We start from the raw sequence: 17191 nt of genomic DNA, 5'->3' as shown, positions 1-17191 counted from the left end.
TAGACATTGAGGAAAAAGTGTGAAATTAATTAAAACCCTTCAAAGTGGCGTTACGAATCTTCAATGGACCCCATTTTGCTGTTGGCCTCGCTCAACGCACTCCCGTCACTGTTCAGGGTGTACGATGGAGTTTCTCCCTTTTAGGAATACTTTCTATGACAGTACTAGTGTGTGTTTTTTTTTACAGCTGTTTCAATTGAGTTGTATTTGCTTGAACTGTCGGTTAAAGGAAACAAAAGATCCTATACTCAAACACAAATTATCTCTCTAGAAGCTCTAATGGAAAACGAAACGAATCGTCATAAATATGTTACGTTCTTGAAGAGGAAAACAGCAAAACATTGATTGCACAAACGTATAATGGTATCATTTGCTTGCAAATTTAAAAGTTATAGAAGTTGATGGCTTGTTAGGTGAGGGGTTAGTGAACAGGATTTTTGTACTGGTGGTCCAGGGTTCGAATATCGTCCGTTCTTCTTACGTTTTGTTTCTTTCAGCTACACTGAGTTTGTTCATTCCAATTACTTAAGCTTGAATTAAATCTAATACTAGTTAGTGAATTAAAAGTAGCTAACATTATTTTCAAATACGAGACGTTATTACATGCTTGTCACTAGCTCACAATACTCAACTTTGATATAAACTCTTGCAGCCTTCATTTAACTCATTTCTTGACGTGTTTTGTTACAAAACTCATGAATCGTGGCGAACAAAATTGCTTTACCAGATAATGATGACTGCTTTGAAACCAAATGACAAGTATGAGAATTAAACGTATCATCTGTAGTTTGGTGTGGAGAAGAAACCAAATAGCGAACGAAAGGTTTAAGAACAACCACGTTATTAATATAAACTATGCCAAAGATTATTGACTTATATGATTTAAAAAACATTGAAAGAAATTTTGAAAGAACGAAAAATACTAACTTAGAATTTTGTAACTGGAGGCAAGGAAATCTAATTTAAAAATACTAAAACATACCATTTAGCGCATATAGAGCGTGGATCTGTGCTCAAGGCGCTAGCTAATAATCTGGAGGTTCTCAAGTCGGAACCATGTGGGAATATTTTGTTTAAATTTAGAATTTTTGGTGATCATTAGTCGGCGATGACACACGTTTAATTGTCTTAAGGTATTTGAATATTTTGATCTTTCAATATTTGAATGATCAAATCTTCAATAATAATAATAATAATAATAATAATAATAATAATAATAATAGTTATTATTATTATTATTATTATTATTATTATTATTATTATTATTATTATTATTATTAGCAAAGTAATTCAATAACACGTTCATATCTTTAATTATTTCTCGATAACTACTCGAACTTAAGACATTCTCGAATCTAAGTCCCACCCCGATTTCGCTGGACTAAATTAAAGAAAAATAGTAATATGTTATGGTTTTAGTATTATTAAGCACTCTTTGATATTGGTCATTTTCGATGATTTTATGTATCCCTCTCCCCTCTCCATGTTGGGGGCACGGTATGACAAAAATTATCCCAGGCCCGAATGTCATGTACGTTGAAAATTTGATCGAAATCTGTTGGATGGTTCAAGAGTTGTTCTATTTATTTTTATATATTAATCTCACCTTCTCTTATCCTCTCCTATGTTCTACCGTCAAAGTGAAAATATTAAAACAAAAGTTTCTAGGCCCGAACGTCTTCTATGTTGAAAATTAGATCGAGATCGGTCAGGTGGTTCAAGAGTTAAGTTTTATTCATTTTTATAGATATCTCCCCTCCCCTCCTCCTACCCTACGTTCTACCAACAAAGGGATATGATAAAAACCACCCCAGGTCTGAACCTCATCTATGTTGATAATTTGATTAAGATCAGTTCGGTGGTTTAAGCGTGATGAAGTCACCAAGACAGCATTTTTATTTTTATTTTTTTACATAGTCCCCCCTTCCCCTCCCCTACATTGTGACGTCAAGGCAAAAAATGAAAACATCCCAGGTCCGAACCTTATCTATATTGAATGTTTGATTGATTGGGATCAGTCGGATTGTTCAAGAGTTATTAAGTTTTATTCATTTTCATATATTTACCCTCTCCTCCTCTTCCGCAAGTTCTAATATCAAAATGAAATAACAAAAAGCTTCCCAGGTTCGAATTTCATCTATGTTCAAAATGTGATTGAGAACGATCGGGTAGTTCAAGAGTTATTCACCACCGAACATTGTAACTTTTATTTTTATATTTATAGCTGTTATGTATCTTCCCCCTCCTCTCCATCCTCTACGTTATTCCGTCAAAGTGAAATGGTAAAATCCATCCCTCGCGTTAATCGAGACGGGGACATATGGCCTCATTGCTGACGTCCCCATTAATCCCCCTACCCATACCCTTTAGTGTGTTTAAGTTAGTTTTTTTTGTCTTCAGTTGCAAATTTCTAAGTTATTTTTCTTTGTTTCAAAATTCTCGCATTTCTTGTATGATAATACAAGTTAATAATCTTTGACTTGTTTTATATTAATAATCTGAGTTGTTCTTAAACCTTTGGTTTCCAATTTTGTTTTGTCTCTACACCAAACTACAGATATGACACATTTAATTCTCATACATTACATTTGATTTCAAAGCGGTTGCCATGAACTGCTTGAAAGCACTTTTTCCGTCACGAAACACCCAGCAGAGGGCGTACGATATCGTCTATAGCAATGAGAGGAAACTCCGCCTTGTTACGTGACGTCACATGAAGCACGTTCCGTTCAAACACCTAAGTAAAGCTATCATTTTGCTTCTGGTGTGAAAATGGCTCACTACGAAGCTTCTGTTAAAAGCAGCGTGATGGCTTTAATTGAGCATGCGGGCATGAACTATAGCGAGGCAGGCGCGAGATATGGCGTTAACTGTGCTACAGCACGGAGGTGGTGGAGGAGATATGAGCAAACAGGAGATGTAAGACGTAAAAGAGAAAGTGGGCGACAAAGAGTTTCCTCTGCCAAAGAAGACCAGAGTGTAGTTGCCCAATGCCGTGAGCACCCTTTCATGTCTGCCCGACAGTTACGAGAGGAAACCAATTTCCCAGGCGATATTACGACTGTCCGTGGTAGACTCAAATCCTTTGGTTTGAGATCATACAGGGCAGCTGTTAAGGAGAGACTAACAGATGACCACATGGTTGACCGTCTGGCGTTTGCACAGTTAAATATTGCACGTGTGTGGGACGAGGTCGTTTTCACAGACGAAAAAATATTTTCCAGTGCAAACTTCGGGCCGAAGCGTGTTTACAGTCCCCCTGGAAAAAGGTATGCCTCTGAATACGTTTCCCGTTCTGGTCGAATGGGACATGTAACTGTCCACTGTTGGGCATGGATATGCAAGGCTGCAAATTTCGAAGGAATCTACAGGATTCCTGGTCGCCTAAACGCCCACAAGTATGTGGAACATCTGGATGAAACGCTTCCGGAAATAAAAGCTCATGTAGGTGACGGCATATTATATTTGCAACAGGACAATAGCTCGATACATAATTCAAATGTGGTTCAGACATGGTTGCAGAGGCAACCTGATGTCGAAATAGTTGACTGGGTTCCTCATGGAACAGATCTGAACCCTATTGAATATATGTGGGCCTCTGTTGCAAGAACATTGCGGGAAACCTGGTCGAACAATCCTCCACGAACATCTAATGATCTTTGGGAGCGTGTTGAAGATGCGTGGTCGACCTGTTGCACCCAACGCTATATCTCTCGCCTGATGGATTCAATGCCACGGCGTATGGCAGCTGTAATCGAGTCCCAAGGGGACTATACACACTATTAATAAATGCTCGCCCACAACACCATCAGCCCTCTCGAGGACTACCTAATTCGACCCACTTATTAACAAAATTTTATGAAATACATTACGCGACACCAGTGAATGTAAGTGTCTCAGTATGTTCTGCATTAATAAAGAAGTGAACGTGCGAGACTTGGTGGCCGAGTGGTATTATGTTTGCTATGTAAAACAAAACCACCTGTAACAGTGGTTCGAATCTAGTGAAGAGGACCCCTACTTTTTATCACCAGGGATATTTGCAATACGCCTTCTGCTATGTCCACCTTCGTACGGTCTATTATATGACACATAATGTGGACCGCCATAAGTTTTTACTTAGAAAACAATTTATAAATATACTAGCAGCGTTCACCCCGCTTCGCTGCGGTCACCCCGGAACGCAATAAACTTTGTTACTTAGATAATTTTTACTTTTTCGCTTTCAAGTGATATGATAAAAACCATAGAAGATTGCAGTAAATGTTAACATTATATCGCCTGTCATTTATGTTAACCCGCCCCGCTTCGCTGCGGTCACCCCGGAACGCAATAAACTTTGTTACTTAGATAATTTTTACTTTTTCGCTTTCAAGTGATATGATAAAAACCATTATAACGCCTGTCATTTATGTTAACCCGCCGAGTGACACGGTCATGCGGGTTGCATATACATACGTTTATTTTTATACCTATGATGAACTAACAAAGGATTTGTACGTAATGGACACCTGAATGGTCAATTATCTCAAGACACTGGTAATTGAAAATTAAAGTGATATGATAAAAACCATCTAGGGTCCAAATCCTAATAACCCCCCAAAAATAAAAGAAATTGGTTCAGCCGTATTAGCGTGATGAGCGGACAAAGGATTTGTACGTTCTCTTTTATATATATAGATGAACGAATACCTAGGTATATTAGAGTAACAATGGAATATAGTACTTTCGTCCGACTGACGTCGCTCTGGAAATGTTCATTGCATTACACCGGAAGATGAATTAAATAAAGACTGGAAAATTTGATATAAAAATTGATACGTAATAAGTTGAAGACAAAATATTTAATTATAATCTCATATTTGAAACTAATTTCGACTACAATTCATTCTCTACCTGCTTTCATAAATAATCCAAACCAAACTTCGAGGTTTGGAATGCACAAACTAAGTGTAGCTAAGAGAAAAAAGTAACAAGAAGAGCAGAGATTCGAACCCACGACCACCAGCGTAAGAATTACTTTTACTAACCCTTCATCTATCAAACCATGACGTGAACATGACTTTTGTAAGTTATAAATTTGTATCCAAGAAACACCATTAAGCGTATGTGCAACTACTGCTTTGCTCTTTTTCTCTTCAAAACTGTAACATGTTTAGGACAATTCGTTTCGTTTTCCATTAGAGTTTCGAAAGAGATTATTTGTGTTTGAGTGTAGGATCTTTAGTTTCCTTTAACCGACACTTCTTAACCGGCTTTAGCAAATACAACTTAATTCACACAGCAGTTAAAAAACAAAACTCGTACTGCCTTAGAAAGTATTCCTAAAAGCAGAAGCTGCATCATGCAACCCGAACAGTGACGTAACTAACGGCAGTGCGTTGAGAGAGCCCAGAGTAAAACGGAGCCCATTGAAAATTCGTAATTCCACTATTTTTCCTCGATGTCTAAAACGAGACTACTTTAGCCTTACATGAAAAAGAAGCTGTGGAGGGGACTGCGAAGTCTACTGAAAAGATTTATCACGTCCTTGCAGCAACAACTTTAATTTTTCGAACAGTAATGAAGAACAAGATTGCTTGAAATTTTAACTTAGAATGAAATAAATAAAAATCTAATCTTATATAACTCTCATTGATAGTAGTGTTCAAAATTTGTTTAGACGCCTATTCTTTTATAACTTTACCTATGGTGCATGGGGTTCTTGGTTCGATCCCAGCTCACGCCGAATGAACTTTATTATGGACAAACACCCTGTGCATGAGTGTCCTCGGGTTTCTCCAGTTTCCTCCCACTTTCTTCATTAAACGATTTCATTCGTTTCTCACCATCACTGTCTCCATTAGCGTAGTCGGTATAACGTGGGACGTAAAACTTAAATATTTCGTTTCGTTTTTCTTTTATAACTGTATCTCACTTTTCCTGTGACGAGAGCATCATCTAAGCGAGTATTCAGTGAATTAAACCACTACATTCATAGCACAATAGTACAAAATGAAGTTTAGCTCTTTGGCAATCTCCAGCATGCAGAGCAAAAAAAGCCAATACATTGATATTGAAACAGTAGTTAACGAATTCCTCTGCGAAAAAGATCACCCGTACTGTTGTGTTTCAGATGATCATTTTTAATTATGCTTTGTTGGTTGAAATTTCTCCATAGTTGTGGGGGCGAGATACTGAAAAAATCCCTACCAAGAGGTGAAGGTGACATGTAAAAGTAGTCAAATACGAACGAAATTAGTGTCGAATTCATGTGCAAAGATAAAAAGTAACACTGTGGATGCTGCGTAAGTCCAAAATAAGCCTTGGTTGGCTTCGAGTTTACAATGGGAGGGTGACAGGAATAAAGAATCGAAAATATCCTATATTTGTGTCGAATGGATAGTTTTCGGGATTACTGACATAAAAGGTGATATTTCAGATGTGTATATGTCCAAGGTTGGCCATATTGAAATGGGGTCATAGGGAGAACCAGTAAATACTTCAGAACAGTTCCTTTTTGGTGCGTTTCAAGACACTGAGAGTGAAAAGTGATAATGCACAAATCACATTCTGAATTATCGGAGATATGACTTCTGGGGAAGTGTCGTTGCTCCAGGGAGGCATTACTAACTGATCACTCCCGAAAATCGTCACTGTTTTGCAGGGCCGTAGACAGAAATTTATTTCAGCGATCGAAAGTTTGACAGGAATTTCTTTCAGCGATTGAGGGCATATTTTATTAAAATGTCTATCATTCAGGAGCGGATCCAGGATGATTGTTTGGGAGGGGCGGTCGTTCGAAGTCAAATCAAGGTAAGAGCGAATTGCAAAAAAAGAAACGAAAAAAGAAAGAAAGAAAGAAAAGAAAAGAAAGAAAAGAAAAAAATAGAAAATGAGAAAGAGCTCTTCTGTAGAATTAACTTTCTTAAGAAAGTAAGGCCTATCTACTTTAGGTTTTAATTTAAGTTTATAATACAAAGATGAAAAATACTTAGGATATGTTTTATTTTTAAAATAAAAAGAATAAAAAGTTCCCTATTCTGGATGATGCGATCACCCCAAACACACTCCCCTGGATCCGCCCCTGCTATCACCATCTATAAAATTAGATATATATATATATACAAAAAAAAAGTAGTGATTTCGTGGTGGCAAAAGCTCTGGATTGCCAAGGCCTGCATCCTGTGTATGTCCCTGATGCTCTGAATTGTCAAAAGCTCCTCTTCAAAGGTAAGACATAAAATGTAAATAATAAACGTGTAACATAGAATACAATATAAATAGAAAATATGTTATAATTAAGAAATAGAAAATAATTATAAAATAAATTTGAAGGACAATTTAAAAAAAATCAATAATACTTGAAAGTAAAATATACTTTTAAAACAATTTTGCATTTATGCAGGGCTACAAACAGTGAGGAGTGCCATGTAAATTTAATAACAAATATTATATTGGAAAATTATTTCGAATTAAACTAGCTGTGACTACATTACTTCAAACTTGAACTTGTGGAATATACAGTATGAGCGTAGCTCAAATAAAATAATCAATAAGAATGGTCTTGATTGGAAGTTCGGACCATCCACGAAGGAGTAACTTACATTAATCATTCACCTAACAGACAATGACGCACAGGGCTTGGCACTACTTTATCAGAATGTTCTATCAAACGTAACTTAATTAACACAATAGTAACAAATTTTAAAGCTTTAAAAACTGTCCTGATGAAGAGGAAGTTCATTTTGTACATTGTAACTAAGTTACAAGAGTTTTACGTCCTATCTGAACGGCGCATCCACCGAGTCAAATTTTGGAATATCCCCTTAAGGTAGCTTTCAACGCAGCTAAGGGAAACGTATGTGAACGAGTAATAGAATCCTAAGTAGCAGAATGGATAAAGTCATGGTTCGATGACTACAAAGTTCGTGGTTCGAAACCCGTCGCAGAAACCAGATTTTTAAAAGTCTTAATTCCTCAGTTCTGAAGATCTTTCTCTCCTTTCGTAATCATCTGATGCTCTAAAAAGAGTTCTCCACATTAATTCGACAACTGCCTAATGTGATCCTCGCAGTTCGAAAACTTCCCTTCTTATCTTTCACAAAATCAGAATTTTCGTCATAATACGAATGCTGTCCTATCATTTTTTCCCCAATTCTAAATTTGTGTATACAAATCATCCCTCTCTGTCTCCATACTTGAATCTCTCTCTCTCTGTCTCTCTCTCTCTCTCTCTCAATGTCACCCAGGAAGTCATATGGCTTGAGATCAAACCTTCGACTCTTGAAACCAAATGTAAGCTCTTTAGCAATGTGCTATCGTAGCTCTATAGGTTTTGTTGTTAAAACCAGTGTCTTTTAGACTTTATTCGGGGGGGGGGGAAGGAAGAGATTCTCCGGCGACATAAGACTTTCACTTTTTATTAGTGTATTACTATACATTTGATCAAAAAATACGTATTTATGAAGCTCAATAGAGGGGGAATTAAACCCTCCTGTCCTGCCCAAATGACGCCCCTGAAACATTTGCTTGCACTTAATGAAAAGAAATTCAATGAATCATTGAATAAAACTTGTTTCTGTCCGTAGATATTTTAGAGCTCTTGGCAATATCCATAGATTTCTTAGGGAGCATCTTACTAGCTTGCACTCTTTAAAGAAAGAAAAGAATGAAACTAAAGATATTTATGAAGCTCTGGGAAGATTGTGTGACTTTCCTTTAATTTAGGCTCTTAAAAATATTTCAGAACAAACGAATGGAAAAGACTGTTTTAAAGCTATAACGTTGTAAACTTGATTCCTGTTTCTTTTTCAGCTGAATGGAAAGAGTGTACTACGTCACACACACTGCTTTAGACAAGGAGAGGTGGAGGACGGGGAGGAGTTGGAATAAATACTAGAAGCAACTAATCGATTGATACATGTATTGCGGGAATGCATAAGAAAACTGGGCAAGAGTTTGTTATTCATTTGGACTTAGAATTTTTGTAACAAATTTTATGCCGCGGACTGTACATTTCCATCTACTTCATTACTTTAATAACTTCAATAACAATCAGTTCCCTTAACAATTCTTCTTTGTTAGCATTAAAAGAAAAATATATATTATCAACTTTAAAATTAAAGAGAATATCACCTGGCAAATACAAATGAAACATGCAATAAGGCATGCGTTTTAAATGAAAATTTATTTTATACAATTTTATAATTATTCACTCACATTAAATATAAAGCTTAGAAATAATAAAAACTACATTCAACAATGAGAACACACAATAAATGAAGAACAAACAAAAATCAAATACAGCTGACAGATGACGAGAAGAACCCTAAAACAGGAGTAGCGGGGAAAGGTTAACAACATGGTCAAGTCCATTTTCGGTTTTTGAGGTGTGGTCTATACTTAGATGTCGTCTGCTTCTCCGGGTAAAGTTGTATGCGTGCTATTCCGTGGTATCATTTGAATACCCCCGTGCGAAAAGTGGGCGAGCCCATACCTACGTCACACTACTTCTGCTGGGGTTCATCTCGTCATCTGTGTACAATACTAGCCCAACTTTGCCGCACGAAGTTTGTTCTATGATATAATATTATTTAATTCATTCCACATAATTACTGACTCAAAGTCCCTTGGATCTATCCGGAGACAGGTCCTAATAGCGTTGAGCGCTCTGAAAGTAAAAAAAAAAAAAAAAATATTATTATTATTTTAGATACTACGTACACAGAATAACTTGGTAATGAAAACAATTCGCAAATTAGCTAGCCATGTACGTAAATTCTTCCATCTCCAAAATAGTATTGTTTTGAATTAAGCGGAAAATTGTGTATCACTGGTCATTACCACACAGTGAAAATCATAATAAAAATATTTCACGTTCTATTCGTTGGAGTGGCACGTACCATATAATGCGACCATATTCGAACATTCTATACCGTTGAAGGCGGTCGAGTATATGGAATACCGTACTAAATACACTGTATAAAATGAGATGTTGAAACAACACAAATTGACTACCACTTTACCGTGTTACTTGTGTGTTAATTCAGCACAATTTTTTTTTTTTTTGTCGTTTACCCGGTTAAAGGGTTTTGCCCTTTCTTTGGGGGAGTGATGCATAAACATTTTGGATGTCATAATATTGTAGTGGGTCTAAGTGATTTGTCTTTATTCATCAATTATTAAATAATTCAAACATACAATCAACAGTAATATAAATCTAAGGAACTATAAATGAACAATAACAAAAAGTGATATGTGCAGTAAACCAGTATATAAGTGAAAAGAATAACAATAATATATGTGCATGAAGGCTAATAAACAGAAAGAATGCAAGTAACGAATGGAAAACATAATATATAAACTGAAAAGAATGATATGATGAAATAATAATGAATTAATTGCACTAGACGCCACATCACTAGGTTTTGTTAGCAAACAGATGAAGTTATCTTCTGTTCCTGGGACCACTCAGGAACTGATGAAGACAGGGGAGACCCATATTAGTTGGTAATCACTGTGCGTATGATGGATAAATATGAGGTGATAGATGACGTGGATGATAAATGGCAAATACAACAGGTTCTCTGTTGGCAGGATCCAACTGGAAATGATACAGTATCATTTAATGTTGCATGGAGAGTCCAAGTATCGTGGGGGTGCATCGTTGTCTCGATCGTAGAGAAGGATGTCCTGTAGCATTTCATGGTGTAATTCAAAACGTGTAGTAATATAGCGGATTCGAAGTCGTTCCAAATGTGGGAGTAAAGACGGAAAATCAATAAGGTTGTACAGGAGCCTAGTTGGACTTGGTAACCTAATGCGATAAAGGAATACATTAGAGATTCAAAAGCGGAAAATCCGGTGTCAAGTTTATCGAAATATTTAAAAGAAACGCAACACAGGGTAGAAGATTCACAACTTTTGTTTGGAGCTAGAAATGAAATAGAGAGACTGAGGCTTGAAAATTTTTTATTCATTAAAAAAGTTAAATCTAGACAAGAAATAGTTGACTGGAATGGGATGTGGTAATTACAAAATTTTCACAGGAATAGCATGACGATAAAAATAATAACATGCCTGCCATATTTTAGTTCGTATCACCTTATCCGTATATCGCTGGCGCACTTGCCAACGATTTTTCTCCCACAGCTCTCTCCTTGGTAAGTCCGTTCTTTCTCATTTCTTGATGTTCCTATTCTTTTTCTTCTTGTTTCTAACCTCCGTGACCAAGACTCGAGGGGTGAGTCGAAAGCTTGGAACTCTAAAAAATTCATTGAATTACAGAAATCTGTAAGTATATTGATAGTTAGAATTTTTGAGCTTGGTTTTGCAATGTCTAAGGACGAGTATTAGCTCATTTGCCTACGCTGTAACTTGGATAAAGTACTTATTACTTTCGTGAATTCATGAAGAGTGTAATGTACCATTACAATTACGTAATGTAGTCTCCGCTCGGAGAGGCCCACTAAATTTATCACCTACTATACCATGCTAATTTTTTTCAAAATAGGTTTCGATGTATACATGATATTAAATTGATTATAACTATACTTGGAATTAATGTGGAAATTCGGGATAATTTCGTAGTAACTATATTTTGGGGAATAATATCTTTATTCATACGTTATTTCACGATAATATTTAGCATATGGGTATTTCAAATAGGGAAACATTAAAATCATCATCTTAATGCTGTACAAAAACTAGACCCGCTATTGGGCAGGATTTCTTAGGAAACTCTACCAACCTAAATTTTGGCAGAATATTTTGGACCCCCCTCGTCCTTCTTGAGATGCCCATATCCTCTCTGAAATCCGGTTTCATCCAGATTTTACCATTTTCTATTCGTTTTGTACTCTCCGCCGCCAAAAATCTCTGCTGTGATTGGAACTATTTCCCGAACTATAGTATTACGGCACAAGAACCTCCATTCCAAGACGCGGCGTAAATCAAGGACAACACTGTAACTTCAGCTCCTCTAAATTTGGAAAATTTCTGCAGATAAACGGAATAAATCGAGGTAACACTAGTTCTAAACAATAGTTAAATCATCTGGACGTAGTAGGGAGCCATAAACTGTTATTTTCATCAGCGAAAACGAGCAGAAATAGTAAAATATATAATTCAGTTCATAAGACGCCACGTTTACAGCATATAAACAGTGATGGACAGAATTCATCGTAGTGTGCGAATCATTTCAGAATAGTGTTGGAAAATCTTCAAGTTTTCTTTTGTGTCAGTGATTTCAATCTTTAAGTCTCCTTTTTCCCCTTTCAAAATTTCAATTTAGGGTTCAATACACCTGTCCAAGTGTAGCTTCAGTTTGCATATGTAGTAAGTGTGATTTTTTTTTAATAATCACTAACATGGCGGTAGGTTTTCTCGTAGTTAGAGTAATGTCTAATATGTCTGTGTAAACAAAAACTAAGGGGCTCCCATCTGCTCCTAAATTGAACATAGTCTCAGTAAACATGGGTTGAGAAAACTTTTAGGCATTCTTTTCCTTACAGGAAGAGGGTCCCCTTTCCATTGATAGCTGCACAGTTCCTTATTTTTGACAGTCACTTAAAGAACCATGAGTTAATTGGTAGCAGGGTCTCTTTGTTATATTTTCCTACTAATCTCTTTGTTAATATATATACATATTTCCATACGTAATTCAGACGTTGCTGTTCTACCTAGCATGTATATTGCCAACTTTTTTCCTTTTTTTCTCTCGATATATGTTAAATGTCATAAATGGCTAATATTTTTTTTCGGAATGTAATAAATTGTATAAAACAATGTAATTAGATAGTTTCCTTTGGAATATTTTATCCTTGTTTATACGCTGTCCCGTGTGTATGTGTGTGTGACTGAGTGATAATTTTTAGCCGTAAATCGTAACACTAACGTTGGTTTATTGTAATGGTTTTACAATGCATGACTAAGGTTATAAAGGATAAAGCCTACAACAAATTATAATCGGCTCTGTGAGAAAAGCCAAAATAACAGGATATGCCTGAATAAACGACGATCTTTCAGAAATATCAAAATTTTTATTTGTGACAAATGTATGCATTACTCGAATTTTTTATCTGGCTGATTCAAATGTGTGATCGATCTCTGAATCTTGGAGTTCCGAGACTGGATATTAGGTAACCTTCGTTCTAAAATAATGAATAAACAATAGAACTAAACTTTCTTGTTACCCGGGCTGGGTCGGGGCAACTCCCACTGGCGTAGTTGCCTGGATCCAGGTCGGGGTTGTATGTGTGAACACGTGTCTATTTCGGATCCCTACAATATCAATACTTGAGCAATAACATTCTGAATACAGACTACCTTTTAGAAATTATTCGAGTTTCTTCGCCATATTCCCAAAATTATCCAGTAATTCGTTCTCCTCAGATCTCCTATCTTCTTCTTCCTTTTCTTCTTATCCTTCCCTCTTCCTTCCTACCTTCTTCTTTCTCTTCCTCACTCATTCTTTCTCTATTTCTATTAAAGCCTGAAAAGAGGGGTTGTAACTGGGAGTTGTCGCTATTGACACGGTCATTAAAATTGTTTGATATTTCTTCTGAAGTCCGATATGAATTAGTCAACCCGACAACAAACATTTCGAAGTTAGTAAAATAAAATCAATTTATTTTATTCATATTTAATTAGATTATATTCCAATATTCAAAATTTAAGACAGTTTTTAAAAAATTCGGAAAAATGAGTTTAGTAGCGACTCTCACCCCTGCTTTTCCCTCTCACGACGCCCCTATTATTCTATTCTATTTTATCTTCTCTTTTCAAGAGTACAATTAGATTCATTTTCTCGATCCATCTACGTGCCTTGAATATTACCGTCTACGCACCGTGAAATCTACCGTAAGATAGTATGAAGGAAAAAGATTTATGGGTTTTTCTTTTTTGTTTTTATTTATTTATTTTCCCTTTATTTCAGTTGGGAACAAAGGCAAGTCTTTACTTTGGGTACGACGTAGACACTCTTGAAATTAAGCTGGGAGATGCAGTGTCAAAAGTGACACCAGCAGCCAACATAGAAAATAATATTTTCGCCCTAGAAAGACATTTGCAGCCAAAGAGATCTACGCTTACAGGAATTTCCCAGGTAGGTGTATATATAATAAGAGTTAATGGAATTATTACTGAGAATTGTTTATCACCAACGCAATTTGAGTGAACATTAGTTTTAAATTTCATTTAGTACTTTGCGTTACTATTGTTATGAAGATACACTTCTGTGCATATTAATCCACATCATTCTTTTAGTATAAGAATGAAAAAAATTACACTTAATGTGCAACCCCATACTTTGGCCTCTGCTCGTCCCGAAAGTCCTTAAGACATCTATTGATACCTCCTTATTAATACGCACGAGATCAGTAAACAGTAAAACAACCAGCTGATTAAAAAATAATAGTATGGAAGAGCTTTGAAACGGCTGTCTATCTACTATTATGTTACATGTTTCAAAAGTAGATAATGATAATATGGTCAGAGTTCTAAAGGGATTGTGGAAGTATGAAGGGTGTTTATTTAGAACATTATAGGAAATAACATACATGCATTTTTTAACTATTTTTTTGCAGAGATGTCACCAAAAACATGAGAAACAAAGTCACGGCCTTATTAGGTACCATTTGTACATTCACCTGGTGAAACTGAGTAAAATGGTGAAAAACCTCAGTCAGAATGCTAAGTAAATATCCTGAAGGGTTCGAATTCGCGATCCCCTAATCCAATCCTCCCGATCTACAATAGTCACATTGTGACCGACTCAGACTGTCTTGTCTCGAAATGATATATCCTGTGAAGCATTTTTGGACATCCTCGTTTTCCACAGACATTTTCCATGTATGTCGTCTCTTGGGGTACACTGATTGCCACTTATTCAATACCAGTAATATGGTTTATACTATTGCAATATTCTTTTATTTATAAATGAAGTATTAGTTTTCCATTGATAAAATAACTAATACACGTCATCAAGAATGTGATTTTAACGGTCGCTTGAGATTTGATATATTATTGGGAAGAGCTCCGCTGTACTAATTTCGACGCTAATATTGCGCATCTTTTTTTTTTTTTTTTTTTTTTTTTTACATTTGTTGGTGGCCAAACTACCGTAACAGTGTCGCTGCTGTGCACTTTCTTATAGAATGGGGCTTCTTCCATAATGGAATTTACTATTTCAAGATTTGACGTGTGTGTAAGAATTGTTATGAACGTCCTAAACGAGCGAAGGAGCTTCTAAGGACGGGACGCACAGTTTAATGTGGGTTCCGAACATCACGTGTCCCAACCGGAATTGAACGCGGGACCCTTTTGTTTGAAGGAAGCGAGTAAAATTTGACGTGTGCGTGGTTCTCAATCATAATCGTGCTTTTGTGAATAAGTTGTTATTAACGTTTTAAACGAGATTCTGAGCTTCTAAAGGACGAGACCTAGTTTAAAGTGGGCTCCGAACCACATGTGTCATCTACTGGGAATCGAACCCAGGACATTGTGGTTAGAAGGTAGCGAGAATTACCACTCATCGATAGGGTACAATCGTGCTTTTGTGTTGTAATATGTGTATTTGTTACTATTGAAATGACATTTTTATTGTGATTTTTTTAAAAGTAAAATTGTGCACATTAAACGGATTGATTTTTGGTCCAGATTGATACGGATTGTTTCAACAGCTAGCAGTTATTGAAAAAGATGCTCGAAGGTTAATGTATGTACAGACAATTTTATTACTGTAGAGCATCAAAGGCTGAGGCAACTCTTAGGGCTAATTGAACCTGCCTTTGAACGCCAATATTACTCTAAACATTAATACATTTTAAGGCCAGTCTGCGGCAGAAGTTTACACTCAAGACTCCATTTTGAGAACATCAGGTGACATCATCTTCCAAGTTTAAAAGAATTAAAGGATAATTAAAAGGCCTGCGTGGATACGCTGTTTTATAATAAATAACCTAGTGTTTTACCTACTGTGACTTTTACGCCTGATAAAGTATACAGTTAGATAATTTTAAATTATAGTGCTCATATCGATTGTGATAACTTGTGCAGGTCAAAGTTTACTCAGTCACACTTCTTTTTCAGGTAACAATAGTCTTATTTCAGCACGGTTTTCTAGTATCTTCCAGAGAAGGTATAAAATTCAATACAAGTTGCCGCTCTGACATATTATGTGAGTCTACTTCAGAGTTATCCGGTTAAGAAATTTTACGACTTGGTGAAATACTTTCGCCGCAGACTGGAAATGTATCTTATCATATTGTTTCTTAGTTGAAAAAGGACGGTTGTTTCTTTATTTTATTTTTATTTTATTTTTTTTTATTTTTATTTTATTTGAAAATCTTGAGTTGAATAAAAGTATAAACTCTCAGCAAGGTGGACAAGCCATTTTAGGTCAGTTCGAGGACTGATTCACATACCAGTACGTATTTTTTTTATTTTCACTGTACATAGTATTTACTAAAAGCTAAATTATGTGTTTAAATTTCTTCCAAATACACTATATATATATTAAATTATTATCGTTTTACTTGCAGGAGGCAGGCATACATCAGAAGACGAAGAGTATTGTAGGACCAACAGTGTTTTTTGGCACAAAGAAATAAATATATTGTGGTCCTGAAGAAATTATTAATTTGGAACAAGGATGCTCTGAGTTAAGGGCTGCAGTACTATTACTAACAGTCTATTACGTAAAGAACTTGAACTATCCAAGTGCATACGGCCAAATTCGGGGCTTTTTACAATGCGTCGTAACTCGACAAAAATTTCCTAAGCAATTGATGTCGCAAAGACTTTTTGAAATTGTGAAGTTCCTGAGGCTGTGAAATTTCTAAAATTGTAAAAGTATGAATGTGAAATATAGTTGACTTAAACCGTGTTTCACTTATTGCTTGTGTATTATTTTTATGTTTACCCAATTAATATTTTTCATTGTTTCTAACAGTAAATGATCTCACTTTTTAAGCGATATTTAACAAGGAAAAATCTTAACAGAGTCACGTCAAAAGTTCCTTTGAAAACTTGTACACGGGTAGATATTTAAATTAAAGGTCAATAGAAAACAATGAACGCTCACGAGACATAAAGTACAAAAAAGATCAATTGAATTTGCTTGAAATTAGCCCTGCGACTGAAAGCGAATAACACCATTATCAGTATATCCAGGAACTACATAAATCCAACCTAATTTAACAGCAGATTA

The sequence above is a fragment of the Thermobia domestica genome, chromosome 17 (genome assembly GCF_964235325.1).
Source record: "Thermobia domestica chromosome 17, izTheDome1.hap1.1, whole genome shotgun sequence".
In the NCBI taxonomy this organism is placed as follows: domain Eukaryota; kingdom Metazoa; phylum Arthropoda; class Insecta; order Zygentoma; family Lepismatidae; genus Thermobia; species Thermobia domestica.
Note: the sequence above shows the minus strand (reverse complement) of the source record.